The sequence below is a fragment of the Dasypus novemcinctus genome, chromosome 10 (assembly GCF_030445035.2).
Source record: "Dasypus novemcinctus isolate mDasNov1 chromosome 10, mDasNov1.1.hap2, whole genome shotgun sequence".
Lineage (NCBI taxonomy): Eukaryota > Metazoa > Chordata > Mammalia > Cingulata > Dasypodidae > Dasypus > Dasypus novemcinctus.
The window spans coordinates 93,039,501-93,058,768 of NC_080682.1; the positions used below are offsets into that span (position 1 = coordinate 93,039,501).

General features: G+C 36.4%; 1 protein-coding gene across 1 annotated transcript in view; it reads right to left on the reverse strand.

Annotated features, from left to right (window-relative positions):
* The window catches only part of LOC131280224 (uncharacterized), a 61,218-nt gene that overhangs the window by 40,922 nt on the left and 1,028 nt on the right, over positions 1-19,268 (reverse strand). The window lies entirely within an intron of this gene.

The window sequence follows — 19,268 nt, forward strand, 5'->3', positions numbered from 1 at the left end:
ACCTCTTCATGAAGCCCTTCATTAAATCTCACCAAAATTAATCTCACACAGAATTATACTCCCATAATGATACATTCTGAGTGCACTGAAGTTATTTATATTTATATACTACTAAACAATAGGAATATAGACACATATTATATACTAGTAAACAATATACTTCTTTGGGTTAAGGACCATGTCCATATCTGTATACTCTAAGCAGTGCTTCTCAAACTTCACTGTGCATACAAACCATGTGGGGATGTTGTTAAAACTTAGATTCTGGCTCGTTAGTTCTGGGGTAGGGCCCAAGATTCTGAATTTCTAAGTTCTTTTCCTTCTGGTCTAAGGACAACCCTTTTTTTTTTTTTTTTTAAATTAGAAAAGTTGTAAGTTTACAGAAAAATCAAGCAGAAAAGACAGATTTCTATATATCCACCATGTTATTAAAACCTTGCATTAGTGTACTATCTTTGCTACAACTGATGAAATATTATTACAATTAACTATAATCTGCGGTTTACATTAGGGTCACTGTGTTGTATAGTCCTACATTTTTTAAAATTTTCATTCTAGTAACATATATACCATCTAAAATTTATAGCTACAACTTTTAACCTTGCCCCCTGGATAAACACATTAAGTCAAGACAATTCCAAACAAATTTAAATGTCCTGACAAAATGATTCTTGAAACTCATCAAGAAGAACAAACATCTAAGGATAGGCTTACCTTCTCAGAAAGTAAAACTTATTATAAAATCTTTAAACTTATCATTACTATTTCATTTTCCTATTAATTGAATTTGGCAATATATTAGACTTCATTTTTGAAGAAGTTTTGGATCAGAGAAGGCTTCAACTATGGTAGGGGAGGAGCACTGATGTGGGGTGTCATTGATGGGGGATGCATGGGTGGGAGGGAATTCTCCAGGGCATGCATATAGGGTATATAGATATGTTCATATGTTTGTTGGGTATTGACTTATGGGGTAGAGTTTCACATGACAACTGTAAGAGTACTGAATTCCCATTCTGGAAAACTCTGTCAAACTCCCCAATGGAACAACAACAATCCCCTGACTATAAGGAAAAGACCAGCAAAGAAGGATAGTCCACTGATGGGACCATCATGCTGATGACTATGCTTATGAGCCTGTGTACCTGAAATTTCAAATAGGCCTAGAGTTGCAGTGTGCCTAGGAGTTACTTCCTGAGAGCCTCCATGTTGCTCAAATGTGGCCACTCTCTAAATCAAACTCAGCATATAAATGCATTATCTTCCCCCTAGCGTGGGACATGACTCCTGGCACTGAGGTGAGCCTCCATGGCACTGAGCATCCATGGCACTGAGGGATTACTACCAAGCACCAGCTGGTAATACAACTAGAAAAAGACCTTGAATAAAAGGGGGAAATGGTAAAGACAAATGAGTTTACATGGCTAAGAGACTTCAAAATGAGTCGAGAGGTCATCACAGGGGTCGCACTTATGCACATCTCAGCAGGATCTCAAAGACAGCCAAAGTAGATACACCCAGGTAGTAGTGCTCCTGAGGGCTATGGAGACACCCAGGTCCTATGGTCATGACAGATGGCTCTTGAGTTCAGTGCCTTGCCAGTGGATCATACTTTGGAATCTGTGCTCCTGATTGTGATGGGATTGGACTCAGATGTAACCTTTCTATACATGCCTCTTCTGTCACTTTTACTGAACCTGGGGTTGGTGTATGCTCAGGAGACTTGAATCTCTGGACTACATGCCAGCTGGGCCCTGAGCTTCAGCAAAGTTGCAACACCTACTTCCCGGTTCATTGGACTTATCCTTGTCAGGTAACAGGGAGGTGAGGATGGTCAATGACCACACCAGGGAACTGAGAGAGTCTACAGCTGCAAGCCGGGGAATTCCATCCATCAGCCATGTGGGATCTAAGCCCCCTCTCAATTTAGAGGTGGAGTGGTCAACGCCATCCCAGGGTCCTCAGGATGGTGGAATAAAATATGGATTAGAATGGACTTACTGGTATTCTACTATAGAATTATTGTGACTCTAGCAATGGAAGAAATTATATCATTGATATGGAGACAGTGGCCATGGGAGTTGCTGAAGGCAGGGAGAGGGAAAAAGAGGTGTGATATTGGAGCATTTTCAGAACTTGGAGTTGTCCTCAATGATATTGCATGGACAGATGTAGGACATTATATATCCTGCCATAACCCACTGAATGGACTGGGAGAGAGTATAAACTGCGACATAAACTATAATCCATGCTGTGTAGCAATGCTCTAAAATGTACTCATCAAATGCAGTGAATGTAGCACACTAATGAAAGATGTTGTCAATGTAGGGGGGTATGGGGACTGAGGTATATCAGATCCTTTTATATTTTTTAATGTAACATCTTGTATGATCTATATATCTTTTAAAAAAGAAGAAAAAAACGGTTGTACTTTAACAATGATTCATTGATGCAAGAATAGACATTATTTGAACACAGTAGTATAAATACAAATACCCAAGTATATATTCAATGTGTTACATGATAAATACAGTATCTGTTGACAGTGAAAAATAATAGATTATATAATTATATAGAAATTATTAAATAAGTCTTATATTTCACATCATTCATGATGTTTTCATGTCTGCCAATGCCAAATCTAGATTTCCTTTATTTTAGTCTATTTCACACATTTAAAAGGTTTAAAGAGTAACATGGCATAAATCCATGCATCTACAATGTAGATTATGAAATAAAATGTACAAAAACAGTCAGAGCCTCTTATGTAGCTCACCCATGTGACGTTTATTTTCTGTAGCCATCAGATATGACCAACAAGCTGAATTTTATGATTATCATTCCCATGACATTTTATAATTTTATTTCATATATATATATGCATCCTAAAGTAATACATAATATTGCATCACACATTTCTAACTTTATATAAATGGTGTTAGGTCATGTGTACTTTTCTGCATCTTGATTTTTGCCTAAAATTGTGATTGTGAGATACATTCATGTTGATAAACACAGAACTAGTTTAGTATTTATTGCTTCAAAAAGTATATTTACTACTCTATAAAGGTACTATATGGTACTATTATATTTTACTGAATATTCAATCTTCTTTGATGAACATTTAAATTCTTAAAATTATTAATTATAGTGTTATTAATATTCTTATATAAGTTTGTCTTGTACACTTCTGCAGTGTGTTTCTGGGCATGTATTTAGGAATAGAATTGCTGGGTTGTAGGATATGCATATCTTCCATTTTGCTTGATATTTACAAATTGATCTTGAATTGAATGATATTTACAATCTCCCTAGGGGAATACATGTTTCTATCGCTCTATGTCCTCACTAATCTTTAGTGTTGTTGACATATTCTTTTAATTTTGGAAATCTGACAGGAAGAAAAGTGATTTTTTTTTTTGGCATTTTCCTCACTAACTAGATGTTTGAGCATTGTTTCATAAATAAATGGTGTTTTCTCTTCTTACAATTTCATGCCCATATCTTTTAAGCATTTCTCAGTTAGTTCTATGTTCCCTTCAGACTTCCTATCCATGAACTTTGTAATATATGCCACCATTTTTTTAGGTCTTTAAAAAAATACCTTTCAATTTTTTAATTATTTTAATATAAATGACATGTATATTTTTGTTAGATTTATTTTGATTCCATTAGGGGTAGTTGCTATTATCAATTGCAACCTTTTAAAATTATATTTCTATTGGTGGCTTTATAGAACAATTCAATAAATTACTTTTACTTTTTGTGTATTTATCTTAAATTCAGTAAATTTCTTGCAATTCCATTAATTCTTAAAATCTATCTTTAGAGTCTCTGTAGAAAAGTCATGTCATTTGTTAACAAGGATTTTTTGTTTTTTTTCCTTTTGGACTCTTAAAACTTCTATTCCTTATCATTGTCCAAATATGTCAATTAGGACTACCAATAGCATATTGATTAGAGGTTGTGAAAGGAGACATACTTATATCCTTCTTTATTTTAAAGACAACTTTTTTCTTTCACTCTTTGCACCAAAATAAATGGAAAAGTGCAAACAATCAAACCATATTCGAACAGGCAATTCAAAAGTACTATAAACTTTGGGTAGAGAAGCATTTTCTGAGTTTTATTAGACCATTATTAATCACAAAGAAAATTACTGACATTAGGTAAGGTTATGCTAGATAAAGACTTTTATTTCAAGGAATTGTTTTATGTGGTTTTGGACTGGAGATTGTCCATCAGGTGGTGATGCCACCATACAATTCTTCTTACTTGGAGGAACCTCATTTTTGCTTTTAAGGCCTTTCACTGATTGGGTGAGGCTTATCCAGATTATTTAGGATATTCTCCGTTAAAGTCAATTGGTTGTAACAGTTACATCTACAAAATACCTTCTTAGCAACAGCTATGTTAATGTTCAGTTGAACAACTGGATAACATAGCTTAGTCAAGTTGACATTTAAACTAACAAGCACAGTCATTAAGGCCAGCCCATATTAAAAGGAGGAAACATGAACTGCACCTGTGAGTGGAACGTCAAGCTCACTTGTAAAGGTGAGCGGGATATGGGATATATTGGTGCAATCATCTTTTTATCATCTTCTGCAGAAATCACTCGATTTAAAATTTTTTCTAAGGCAAATTAGATATGTAGTTATGAATACATAGGTATAGATATAGAGAGAGATTGAGATATCTTCACACCCCCAAAATGTAAATAATTCTAAGAAATCATCACTAAAACTAAGGTTATCAATGAAATGGGACAAGAACAGGTAATTCATAAAAAGATGTAGAAATATTAAACTATACTTATAACTACAGTAAAATTATATTATAAATAAGCAAACAAAAATAATTGTTTTTTATTTTTTCATTTATCAGTTGGAAGTAAAACTTGGTACAATTTTCAGGAGGAAAATTTGCTAGTACATAGCAAAGTGGTACATATATTTGTGTGATTTTCTCTAGAAATTCTTCTAGTAATTTAACTCTTTTTTATTAAAGATTTATTCATTTATTTATTTCTCTCCCCTTAACCCCCCACCCCGGTTGTCTGTTCTCTGTGTCTATTTGCTGCATCTTCTTTGTCCATTTCTGTTGTCAGCGGCATGGGAATCTGTGTTTTTTTTTTGTTGGGTCATGTTGTGTCAGTTCTCTGTGTGTGCGGCACCATTCCTGGGCAGGCTGCACTTTCTTTTGCGCTGGGCGGCTCTCCTTACAGGGCACACTCCTTGCACGTGGGGTTCCCCTACGCAGGGGACACCCCTGCGTGGCAGGCACTCCTTGCGCGCATCAGCACTGCGCATGGGCCAGCTCCACGCGGGTCAAGGAGGCCTGGGGTTTGAACCACGGACCTCCCATGTGGTAGACAGATGCCCTAACCACTGGCCCAAGTCCACCGCCAGTAATTCAACTCTTAAACAATATTCACAAGTGGTCCTAGGTGCATTCACAAGAATATTTGTCCCAGTCTTAGTTATGATAACATCAGCAACAGGAAGGACAACCTCACCTCAATGTCTAATAGCTTGAGGCAAAGGAAGTGATAATTTAAAGTTACAGCAGTAATTCCTGAGTAGCTAGATTTTAGTCTTAGAGTTTTTTAATGTTTCCTTTAAATTTTTGTATGTATAGAAACACTTTTTTACAAAGGTGATGTACCTTTTTTGGAGTCATTATATAAACTATTTTCATTTTGAATAAGCTAATAATTCAACTAAATAAAAAGAAATTATAGACGTGCAGGATTAAAGTGATGTTTTTCATACAATTCTCATTACTTTATTTATGATAAAATTTATCTTTCCAAGTTGTTAATAAACTTTTTCATGATTGCTGAAATTTTTTTATTTTCTATGTGTTAATCACAGTCTAGCACTTCATATTCATTATCTCACCTATCTTTAAATAAAAATCCATTAATATCCCTGTTTACAGGTAAAAAAAAAATTGATGGAATGTAGCCGGGGTAGTGATGTCAGATAACTTAAGTGATATTGTTTATATGTGGCAGTTTAACATAAAGACTGCTCTCAATCCTTCTTAATGATTACATTATACTACTTCCTTGTTTTAATGGCTGCACAATTTATGTCAAGGATCAAACATAATGAACTCATTATATTTATAATCTTTGTAACAAGTTTTTAAGGTATATATGAGTATATGTGTATCTCCATATCCATATACATATGTGGATGTATGGATATAAGGATAAAATGAACAAAAAAATTCTGAGTTTTAAGCATTCACCTTTAGCTCATAGCAAAATAAGAGTTTCAAACAAATGTGAAATTGGGAAACAATGGACATTTAGAGAAGGATATAACATGTGCTTGACTTAGAGTGTTTATAATACGGAAGTCAAATATATGGAATCTATAATATGGTTCATGGAACAGTAATATAAACAGTAACAAAAAGGTACTTGGGAATGGATAATTCCTTGGCTAGGGGAAAAAAGAAGAGAGCAAATAGGTGAGGCATTCCAGGGCTTTGATAAACGAGCATAGCAACATTAGGGCTAGCGGGAGGAATGAAGGAGGGACACCCCAGGTAGAACCTGCAAACACAGGCCAAGAAATGAAAGTGCACCAGGGCATATTAATGAGACTCCAATCAATTTACTGTGGCAGAGGATTTGTGTAATTGTATCTGGAGAAATAGGAGGCAAATTTTGAGGCCTTGAATGCCAAGCTAATGAATTTGGACTCACTTCTATTTACAGTGTAAATATAATGCCATTGAAGAGAGTGAAATAGTCCTAGTCATTTTAAAAGCTTTTTTTCTTTTTTTTTTCCAGAAGAATTGTACATAGCAGATCAGAGCCAGCAACATCTGTGAAGAATCTCATTTCTATTTTTCAGAGAAGTGAAGTTCACACTGTTCAAACCAGCCTGTGACAGTTTGAAATTATCTTATGAATCCCCAAAAGAAAAGAGATTATGTTATTGAACTAATCTATTCCTGTTGGTGTGAGGTCCTTTTCATTGGACTATGTCAGTGAGGCGTGACTCAGATTGAGTCTCTGCCCTATCACATGGTCATATATAAACACAGAGAGAAAGAAAGCTGCCACATTGATCCTACCATGTGACAGAGGACTACAGAAAACAGACTCCCCAAGAGGTCAAGAGAGGTCCTGGAATGTGGAACCAGCAGAGCTCAGAGAGGCAGGAAGAGGCTCCCAAAGGGCTGGGCCCACAGAGCACCTCAAAGCTGAGGAGACAAGCCCTGCCATATGCCTGAACACCACATAGCAGGACACCAAGATCAACACTAGCTGATTTTGGTGAGGAAGCCTCTCTGCTGATGCCTTCTATTTGGACATCTCACAGTCTTAGAACTGTACACTTTTACCCTAAATAAAATTCCCATTTTATAATGCTTGGATATACTCATAGTAGAAACAATTAAAAAAAACAGATGGGGGGGTACTAGGTTCCTGACTGGGGGTGCTCTGTCGTGGTCCCTAGGGGAGCAGTGGCAGTCCCCCAGGTGCAACGGTAAGGACCAGGAAGGAATGAGGGTCCAACAGTGAGCCCCTGATACTAATGACTATGCTTGTGAGCCTATATGCCTGAAATAAGAACAAGGCCTACAGCAGCACTGTGCCTGGGAGTTTCCTCCTGACAGCCTTCATGTTACTCAAATGTGGCCAGTCTCGAAGCCAAACTCAGCATGTAAATGCAATGCATTCCCCCCAGTGTGGGACATGACACCCGGGGATGAGCCTCCCTGGCACCGAGGGATCACTACCAAATACCAGCTGATGATGCAACTAGAAAATGACCTTGAATTAAAGGTTCAATGTGAACCAGCAGAATATCCCTGTCTACATATAAAAACAGGAGTTAAAAATGCTGTTTGACCTAATGTAAGGGGGAAATGGAAAGGACAAATGAGTTTATATGGCTATGAGTCTCTAAAAAAGAGTCTGGAGGTTGTCAGAAGGATTGCCCCTATGCACACCTGAGCAGAGTCTCAGAGACAGATAAAGTAGATACAACCCCAGGTATTGGTTCTTTTGAGGGCTAAAGAGACCCACAGTTCTATGGTCATGGCAGATAGAGTTCACTGCCATGTCAGTTGGCCCTTCTTTGGAGCTGGTGTTTCTACATGATGGAACTGGACTCAGATGGGATCTCTTTTCACAAGACTTTCATGCTACTTTACTGGAATTGTAGTTGGTGCTGGGGTTTAAGATATATCTAGGGGATTTGAATCTCTGGACTGACCATATGATAGCCAGGCCCTGAGCCTCAACAGACTTCAACTTCTACACTCTGATTTATTGGACTTACCCCACTCAGCTAACATGGAGTTGAAGAATGTCAACCACCACACCATGGAGTCTAGAGTGCCTACAACTGAAAGCAGGAGGATTGCATCCAGTATCCATGTGGAATCTAAGCCCCCTCTTGACATAGATGTGCAATGGACACAACCAATCCAAGGTCCACAGAGAAAATGTGACATTGGTGTGGGAAAAGTGGCCATGGTGGCTGCTGGGTGCGGGGAATGGGAGGAAGAGATGAGATGTGGAGGCGTTTTCAGGACTTGGAGTTGTCCTGGGTGGTGCTTCAGGTACAATTACGGAACACTGTAGATCCCCCCAGGGCCCACTGGATGGAACGTGGGAGAGTATGGGCTATGATGTGGACCATTGATCATGAGGTGCAGCGATGCCCAGAGATGTACTTACCAAATGCAATGGATGTGTCATGATGATGGGAAAGAGTGTTGCTGTGGGGGGAGTGGGGGGTGGGGGCAGTGAGGTTGAATGGGACCTCATATTTTTTGAACGTAATATTTTAAAAAATGAATAAAAGAAAAGAAAAAAAAATTCCCATTTTAAAAGCCAACACTTTTCTGACACTTTGCATCGGCAGCCCTGTGGCAAACAAAGACACAGCTTAACTGTTTTCAGCTCATGATACATTAAAGAAGATTCTTACGTTAAACAAGATGTTGAAATAAAATCTCTCTAAATCAGATTCTTAGATCCATTTAACACTGGCACAGCTTTCTTCCAACCTAGCTTTTTTCTTTTTGATGTTATTTATCCTTCTGCCTTTAGTAGTGTAAAATTGGGCAAGTTAAGTCATTGCTGTGTTATGGAATCGTTATATTTATCAAGAGTAAATTAAGCAATTTGGAGATTTCTTAAAGTCTTCCCTAAACTAGTATTTTTGTACTTGTGTAAATTTTCCCTTTCTTTGGATTAAAAGGCCACCTATCTCTTCTGGTTTTTTGGTTTGTTTGTCTGTTTAGCAAGACCAGTACTTTTGGGGAGTAAGCATAGCCTCTGTGTCCTGCCACAAACCCCTATATTCGTAGTTCCTTTACTTATGGGTACAGCTTCTGAGACGGCGCTGAACTCTAAATTCCTACCACTGAAAGTTCACCAAATCCACAAAGCCCATTTGATGTCATGTTTCAAAGTCTTTTTCCTGTCCTGATTAATTTCTTTTGACTGTTCCCTGATTTTCAAGTGCCAACATAAATGTGCTGCCTAGTAGAGAGTACAATTGAAAGTCTCTAAGAAAACTATACAATCCCATTTCTCTTTCTGGAAACCTCTATAAAAGCTCAGGAAGAGTTAGAACATAGTGGGCAAAATGTAAAGACAGTCAATAAGTGATTGGTGATCTATTCTGTTTAAGGTGTCCTAGTTAGAGGGAATATCAACCAACCAATCAGTCAAATCATTCATTTGTCCTGAGATATTCACTTAAATGATATTTATAATATTGCAAAAAATGAAGGGAGGGAATCTTGATGCTCATAAATAAGAGAAGTGTTGAGTTCATTATGTTTGATCCTTGACATAAATTGTGCAGCAATTAAAGTAGTATAATATAATCAAGAGGAATTAAGAGAGCACTCTTTATGTAAAACTGCCACTTATAAACCATATCACTTAAGAAAGTTATCTGGCATCATTACCCCAGTTACATTTCATCAATTTTTTCACCTGTAAACAGGGATATTAATGGATTTTTATAAAGGTAAGTGAGATAATGAATATGAGGTGCTAGACTATGATTAATAGCATCGTCATATACTCTTTAGCCTTCTTTATAGGTACTATTCAATTCCTTGGAGAAGTTGCCCCCCTTGAAGAATCACATTTAGTTTATTCCTGTTGTGATAATAATACAATCATAATGCAGGAAAATTAACCATTTTCCTTTTAGCTAGCCAAGGAGGTATTTTCACCATAAATAAGGCTTCTTGCTACACCTATGTAAACACCATCTTTTTGGTGAAACAGATTGTAACTAAGCTAAAGGAAAAAGCCCACTGGAAATCCAGAATATACTCAATGAATTTTGATAAACTTTTTGTGGCCTGGCTCCATGGTCTATTACAAGGGTTAATAATAATCATCTGTGTTGCATTTGTCTAATGCATTCAGGCTGGAGTCTTCAATGTTACTTCATAGCTATTATCATATCAGATAATTCAACAATTTATCCCTCAACAGCAACATCAACAAAACATGACGAACTAACCACAGATGTTTTCTGACCAAACTTTTGATCAATAAAATCCTGACATTGGTATGGATTTGCAACACTAATTCATGTTTTGAAAGCTGATCTCATCTACCTTTGGCCAAAAATAGAGATATAAACAAAAATATGCCTGCTTGAAGTTAGAAAAGCAACTGTGCTCAGACAAGGCCACCCTGTGACAAGATCTTTAATAAGAGAGATAGAAGGCTGATGATGTGTGGGAAGAGACAGAGAAAAGGCTAATCCAAAATTAACTCTTCTAACATGCATAACAGTTTTTTCTGTGCCAATGTATACTTGAGCCCTCTTTTGTCCTCAAACCACCTAGATAAAAATATTAAGACACAATGACCAAATTTACTCTGTTTCTTGACTATAGCAAATCTAGAATCTACCCTCTTCTAAGATCTCTCCTCAAAATCACCCAGCACAAGTCCATATTCTATAACAATCTCCATCCAACACCTTTTGAACAGTCCAATGATTTTTCTGGAGTACTTCTCCCCTTGCTATAGCAAGCTCAGTAAACCTAACTTTTTTTTTTTTTTTTTTTTTTTTTTACTATAAGTATGTACCTTGTGTTCTTAACTATTAAATTCTCTTTTCCCCAAAGATACAGGAAGCGTCTTATTTCAAACAATATTTTATGGGACTTGTCTATATAAGTGTCTTAGTTATTCGATGTGGGAAACAAGAATAAACTCATAAGGAACAATTTATACCATTTTGCCCTAGACTAAATGGAAAAGGAACCCAGAATCAAAAAGCATCATAAAATAATGATTACTGGACTGTGAAAAAACTATAGAGTTATCTGAAAATAGGCATATTTTACTCTTTGTTCTCACACTATCTTTTGCACCTTGTCACTGAAAATGCCATATTGTTTTAATTAGGTGCTTTCCCCTCCTCTAGATTGTGGGTTTCCTGAAGTCTGGTCCTGTGCCTTATTCACTTGTGATATTCAGTCCCAATTATAGTTTCTGGTACATAATTGATTCTCAAAAAAATATTAATGGATGCCTGATTACATGTATGAATAAATGAACAATGTTTCCAAAGCTTTTGCAAATTTGTTTTCTGTTTACATGATCCTCATTCTCCAAAAACCATGTTACACACTAAGTCAACTCGACTGGAATCTGAAAAAGATCATATTCTATGTGTAGGATTAGTTTCAGTCCTTAGAAGTAGGAAGAGATATGGACACCAGAGTTTCAAAGTAGAATGAATCCCTTGGAAGATCATGAGTTTGGGCAATAAACAATATGTAATTGTATAATGAAATATTGACTCTAGAGATTAATGTATTGTGTAGGAAGGTAGGCTAACTACTTGTGTTGTTTTTTTTCCCAGGCATAAAAAAAACACTTCTGTGGAAGACAACCCTGTGCTAAAGTATGAAGTCCACCTGTCTGGAGAAGCCTACTAACCCTTATCAATCCTTGCTTTGTCAGCCTGGATAGGATTAGCAGGAAAATCTGGTCATATGTCTTAATTTCCTGGAAATTCATGTATAGACAAAGGGATATTGACTAAATGAGGTAAGCATAAGATCACACTGAGTCTACACTGGCTCTTGGAATTATTTGCATATAAAACTTATCACTCTTAGAATATCAGGAAAAATGCAAAGGTCATTGGTCATAAAATAGATACATTAGTTACAAATGTCTTGAAGTAAATCCTTGAAAAACGTGTGCTGTATGTGTTGGCCTGCCACCTTTCCCTGGATCCCATAAACACATCCTGTGTTCAGGACCTCTTATTGTTGCCCGCCATTTAATATTTAGATTGAAAAACCATGTTGAGGGTTCAGCCATTGTAAATGTTCTGCTAAGATTTTTAGTGTGGTTTGTTGAGTTTGATTTGTTAAGTTCCATATTTGCCATTCTAATTGGAGATGAAGAGCCTCTACTTCATTCGATACAGGAGTGGAGAAGGTACTTTGAAGGTGTTTTTTAATTTGGTTCCAATTATGTTGGTTGTCATTCCATTTGAAAGGAGTGACACAAATGCTAGAATGCCTCCAGTCACAATTTAGTTACTGTCTATCTTTCATAATGTCCTGTCTTTCTCCCAACCAGAGAACTGCAGTTTCTAAGATGTCAACCCTAGCTAGTGTGCTTTGATCTATGGTAGTTTGAGTGATCATTTGTTTGGTAACATTAGTCATTACTGCATTGACCATATGAACAGTATTTACAGATTGAACAAGAGCTGTTGCAGCTATTCCAGTGGCAGCAGCAATAAGAATATAGAGGTAATGCAAGCTATTAACTATTTAACTGCATCCAATTTTATTTATTAGTGGCCCTGCAGGAGGAACCTAGTACTTCCTGTCCATGTTGAATCAATTGAGGATAATGGTAGCACAGGATACCAACACGAGGTGAGAACAAATAGGGGTGGATCTGTTATATGGGCCCAATAGGTGTGATTAGCAGTGAGGGGTTAAGACATAAGGATAAGCAATATATACGTTTTCCATGCTCCCACTTAGCAGAAGCAGTAGTGACTACTGCCAAAAAACAACCTTAAAAAAGTATTTTTAGGCATTTAGGGCACCCAATTCATACCATAAGAGCTTGTGCTTGGTTGCCTAATTTTTTAAGACTCCCCCATGTAACTGGTTCAGCTCCTTAGGTAGTCCTCAGGGGATTGTTGGTCGATTGCAGGTTGAGTGTTTCCAAGCTCAGTGTTGGGTTGTGCTATGGTTTTTCCACCAGGCAATGGTATGGTTTTATGCACTTTGCTGGAGTCAAAGAGGTCCTCCTGGGAAGAGAACACATGCATACCCTTGTCCCCACGTTAGTAAATTTACCGGACCATGCCAATTACCATTAGCTTTTGTCCATCCAGGGGTTTGTATAACACTTTAGGGTAAATTTTTATAGTTAGTATCTGAAAATGTTGTTCTGCTGCTATATAACCATCCTCATTGCGATTTGAAAAATTTACAGTATATAAGGCTATTTGTATGACGTCCTTTGGACTGGTTAGACCTAACACCCTATTCTCCCTTTTTTGTTTGTGTAACTCTAGTTTTAAGGTGGAGTGAGATTATTCTGTAAAAAAAAAAAAATTTTTTGTTAACATATTATTAATATAATGAAAGAGGTTTAGAACTACAGGTTTTCTTACAGTTAGATTTTTGTTATTAGGTTAGGATAGATGATTGGGTTATGCACACAGCTTTGGGAAAGCACTGCAAAATTTACTGTTGACTTGTTTAGATATGAATGCAGGCTGATTTGACTTGCTTAAGGAGATAATAGAGAAAGTTTTAGCAAGTTTTAAAATAAAGTGATAGTGATATATCAGATATTAATTTTTGTAATAAACTAACAATATTTAGGGTTGCTGCACACAGCAGTCGTGTTACTTTAATTTATGAGAGTTTACTGTTATATATCACTTCTAATATGAATTGGACAAGTATGAGTTAAGGTATTTGTTTTGCAGCAGCTTTCAGTGGAAATCAGACAACTATGAGTTAAAGCATTTGCTTTTTGATTTTTAAGTAGAGAGGTTGTTTTTATGATATATATATATTTAAGATTTTTTAAAATTTTATTTTGAGTTTTAGGTAGAGGGATTGTTTTTATGATATATATTACTTTTTAAAAGATTTTAACTTATTGTGATTTTTAGGTAGAGGTTGTTTTTATGATATATATTTTTTCTAAGATTTTTTAAAATTTATTTCTTTTCATTTATTTTTTAATTTATTTTCCCCTGCTGCCTGTACTCTGTACATTTGCTGTGTGTTTCCTCTGTGTCTGCTTGCACTCTCATTAGGGGACTCTGGGAATGGATCCTGAGACCTTCTGGAGTGGGAGAGAGGCGACCATTCTCCTGAGGCACCTCAACTTCCTGTTCGGGTGCATCTTCCCATTTTCTCTTGTGTCAGCTCTGGGTCAGCCAGCACTCCTGCGCAGGGTGGCTTTCTTGTGCAAGACAGCATCCCCATGCAGCGCGGCACTCCCACACGGGGTGACCTTCCCACATGGGCGGGCACTCCCCATGGGCCAGCTTGCCCTCACCAGGAAGCCCTGGGCATCAAACCCTGTATATCCCATATGGTAGATGGGAGTCCAATTGGTTGAGGCACATCCATTTACCTATATTATTTTAAATAATAATTAAAATTATGATTAATAATATTTTATTTAAAATTACATTGGAACATTATTAAATATTTTAGGCATTTTATATACTTTTTAAGTATTTATATGAAACTTTTACTCACACAACTTTAACAGGGTTAAGGAATCCCTTTAATTTTACAACACTTTTAAATATTTTTCATTTAACTTCTAACATATTAAATGAACTTAACTATTTTATTACTTCACTTCTTTCATGGTAAAAGAACAAATCCTTTGCACAGCCTGATATAAAAGATACTTTTCAGGATTTGACTTTGAGAAAGCATGTTTGAACATTATGTTCCTTTAAAAGTAATAAGACTTACTTCTTAGACCCATGAAATCTTATTCAACGTTATCCACAAAAATTCCTTTTCTGCACACCTTCTGCACTTTCTGTATTCATACAGGTTTTGTCCCAAATTTTACTCTTTCTCAATAACTAGTAATTTTATTTTAGGACAAAATTATTTTCTGTTTCCTTAATAATAAAAACACACTCTACATGCCTTACATACATAAGTTACCAAAATGATTTTAGAAACTGTTTCCAAGCAAACTTTTTACAACATGCAATTACCATCAACACTAAACAAACTTGTCAAAATAATGATTCAGTTTGGTTACATGCAAATATAACTTTTCTTTATTTCAAATACTTAGTAGCATGTAATACTAGAAATAGTTTTTAGAAACAAGTTGGCAGGGAGGTTGGCTGCCAATAAGTTTTCCTGTTATGAAGTTACTTTTTGTTATTATTAATTCAATTTCTGTTTAATAATGACTTCTTAGAATTAGCTATTTAAGCTCTTTAATTCAAACAATGCTTTCACAAACTTCTTATAATTATTCATAACCACAGCTATAATTACTTTATCTTAAGACATTTTACCTTCACAGAACATATTCTCTCACTTAATGCTACCGCAATACTTTCCACAACTTGTTATATGCATTCAAGTTTTGTTCTGCATATTTCTATTTTGATTTTATGAAAACTAGCCATTTTATTTTAGGACAAAACACACCTTTTTGAACCAATTTATCAAATTTCAGTTAGCATTCTCACAAACTTTTTACCTTTTTAAATATTAAGTTTTACCTCCTTCATTTTATCCTGTGAAGAAAAATAAACTATAAAAAATAGCAAGAACTATTTTCATGAAGACTTGTAGTAATTTCATTAATCAAGTTGTAGTAATTTCATTAATCAAGATTTATAATTTTTATCATTGTAGAGATCTTATTAGCATTTATACTTATGCATTAATATAAGCACTTATTTATTTTTTGGCTATTTGAATAGAGCTCTCCTAGGAACTTCCATCCATTAATTTAATATTATCATCCAGAGGCACCAAAATATACACTGGCATTGAACAGACTAACACAAAAACAATTATAACACACCAACAGAAACAAAGTTTACATTTTGACCCATAATTCTAGCTCTAGAGTTCCCATAATTCAAAATCTAAGGTTCCCTCATCAGGGAAGTATGGACAAAAGGTCTGTACTGTTTGAAGCAATGTAATAATATTTGTTTTTCTTTCACTTTACAATTAGCTGCTTTCAATAGTTGTTGGAAGGTATGGAAATAGATCTCCTGTTGCTTTGATAATGTATTTCCCATATTATACTAGCGTCTGTGGTCAGCTTACCTCTTACAGGGCAGCTAATGTCCTGTCTGTGCAGGATGTGTGATCTGAACCAATCTCACTATGCAGACACGTTCTCCGAGGCGGGGGGAAGGGGGGAGCCCTCCCGGGGAAATTCTCCTCAGCTAGGGGGAAAATCAGCTGCCCCATGTTGGGCACCACTTGCCACGGGAAGGAAAGACTTGCACACCAAAACTCCTATGCAGGGAGGGCTCCATCTGCTTTATTTCTCTTGCTTATATATCATGTATTTTGGATTTGGCCAAGGTCGGTGGTTAAAGTTAAATTTCTCAATAATATTTTGTGTGAGAATGTGAGAAACCTTGTCCCTAGACTCACATCCTATCTAGCAGCAGAAAGGCAAGAGGAAGCTGTTTTTAAACATCAAGCAAAAAGAGACAGTTTGTACAGAGATAAGCAAGGACAGACCTATTTTTGGTATGAAGAACAGATGAGCTTTTATAAATCATTTAACCATGCCTTTGCCGAGGTGGTGGAACTAATCCCCATACCCCAGTGGTGTATCTGTCCCTAGCAGGGAACGGATGGGGCTCTTCCACTACAGCACACACAGACAAGAAGGGGTGCCCCACATAGAACATCTCCCTGTCCCTGCCATAGACTGAAACAAATGGCTATGGGGAACTGGTGCCCACTAGTAAAGGTGACTTTGTCTCTTCTCTATGTGAGTAAAATATTATTCCATTCAGTGCTGTGTGAGTTGCAATTCTCTTGATAACCCCAACACCTGTATTGGAGTGAGCTGACATCTCTTTAAGTGTCTCTTTAAGTGTCTCCCATGAGAATATGGGCTCCCAGACTCATTGCAATAAATCACTCAGCACTTATCTGATGGAAACTGAGGCACAGTGGCCTCTCAAGGAGAGAAGTGCTGTCTCCATGACAGTGCTGTCTCCACAACTACGCTTGCAACCTAAGGAATGCGGTGATTGGGAGTTCCCTGGCAAATGGGTTGAAGCTGTTAAAGGCTGAAAGAAAAGATGAGCTCATACCTTTTGTAATGTATAGAACACTTAGACTTTGTACCTTGAGATAGGATTTTTTTAAATTCCTTAGACTATGGGTAATGCTGATAGTTAATACGTGTTGCTCCTTAATGTCATGTATGCTATGCTAATGCTAATGTTTATGCTTAATGGCACATACATTGGGGTATATAAGACCCCCTTGTAAACAATAGAGTTGTCTGAGGAGTCATTACTCACAGACCCCCTGATCCCAGCTCTCTCATTCTTTCTCCTTGTTTCCTTCTCCCTTTTCTCTTTCTTTCATTCCCGATACCCTTCGGGTCCAAATCTCCAACACTTACCCTCATTTCTTTAAACCTAATCCCAGATCCAGAGGATCCTGGGCTGTCACAGCTATCACTGGCCTAGTAATTGCTACTCTTAATTGCAAATATTTTTGCTCTAGGAAACTGCTGGCTGCATATTAATAAACACATAAATATGAAATCATATACACACACATATATACAAATATGTTCATAGTCAACTTTAAAAAAACATAAAAAAAAATACAGAACTTTATTTTGTAAAGGACAAATCAAATAAGATACTGCTTTCATTTACCCAAACATGCATAATCCATCCTTATTTAACAGTCAAATTAATCAAGACAGTCTACATTAAAAAAAAAAAAACATATTTTAAACCCAATTATCTATAGTAAACCAAGGGAAATTCTGATATGGAATGGTTTGATGGAAAGCAAAAATTAAGGCACCTGTCATGAATTCAGAGCAATAACTTTCATTTCAAAAGTCGATAATAAAATAGATCTAGTTAACCAAAACACCTGTTTCAAAGAGGGAACCAAATATAGGAGTTGATTTACTAGGTGAGAAAGGCAGTCAACAATGTTGTTAAAAACCTGCCGGCCCAAGGTCAGCTGATTCCTACTCCTTCATTTGGATCAGCTCAGCTAACTGGAGAAGTCACATCCTTAACCATGCCTCTCCTTCTCCTCCTACTCAGAGGGTATCAGAAGCTCTCTAGGAGGTTCACACTATGCATAGACTAGGTAGCAGATTTCCTTTCAGTTCCTCTTACCTATTTAAAAGAGATATCCTGAGACTATGAAAGCAAAGAAGCAACTTTCCAATTCAATAATACATAAGACACCTCTACCTTTTTCTCACCAAGTTATGACTAAGAATATAGCCAATATTTGAAGTTTTTCAAAAGTACTACAAAACCCAAAACCTGCCTTATCACCCTCGTGCCTGTTAGTAAAATGGAAATTTGATCAATTAAAGCCGGTAGACTCATACACAAAGGGAAGACTAAAGACTGATTCTTATCATTAAATCTATTTCAGTTGCCACTCTAGTTTGACATATCTAGTAACTAACAGCATTTTACTCATAAATCCAGTAAAAGCATTTCTAAACTAAGTGTAACTTTTAGTTTAGTTGATGTGCCTTTTTGGTATTAAAAGTGAGTAACATGCCAAGATGTCGTTTATACGGCACATTGTGTGTCTTGATTAGGCATCCATTTTTAGTGGTATTTTTTTCCCTTAAATTTTGTCTAGCGTAGTAAACCCCTTTGATATATTAAAATAATTCTGGTGAAATCGATGCAGATGTAAATGACCTTCCCTGACTTGGCTCCATGGTAGCTTTTAGTGAAACACAATGACTAAGTTATAAAATAGTGTTATCAAGTTGATTTTTCAAAAATGGCATCTTATTTTAGTATATTCACTCATGCTAAATCCAAGGCAATATATAAAAGACTGTGTTCAAATAAATGTTGTGGCTATAAGCATCTTCCTTCATATTAGGCATTTAGAGCTTTTAAAATTTTCAGGTGCTACAGGTTATGGTAAAACTAGGTTGTGTAGCTGTTCCATTTATGAGCACGTTATTACAGGACAGTTACCTGACACTGTTTGGGAATGTGCTTTCA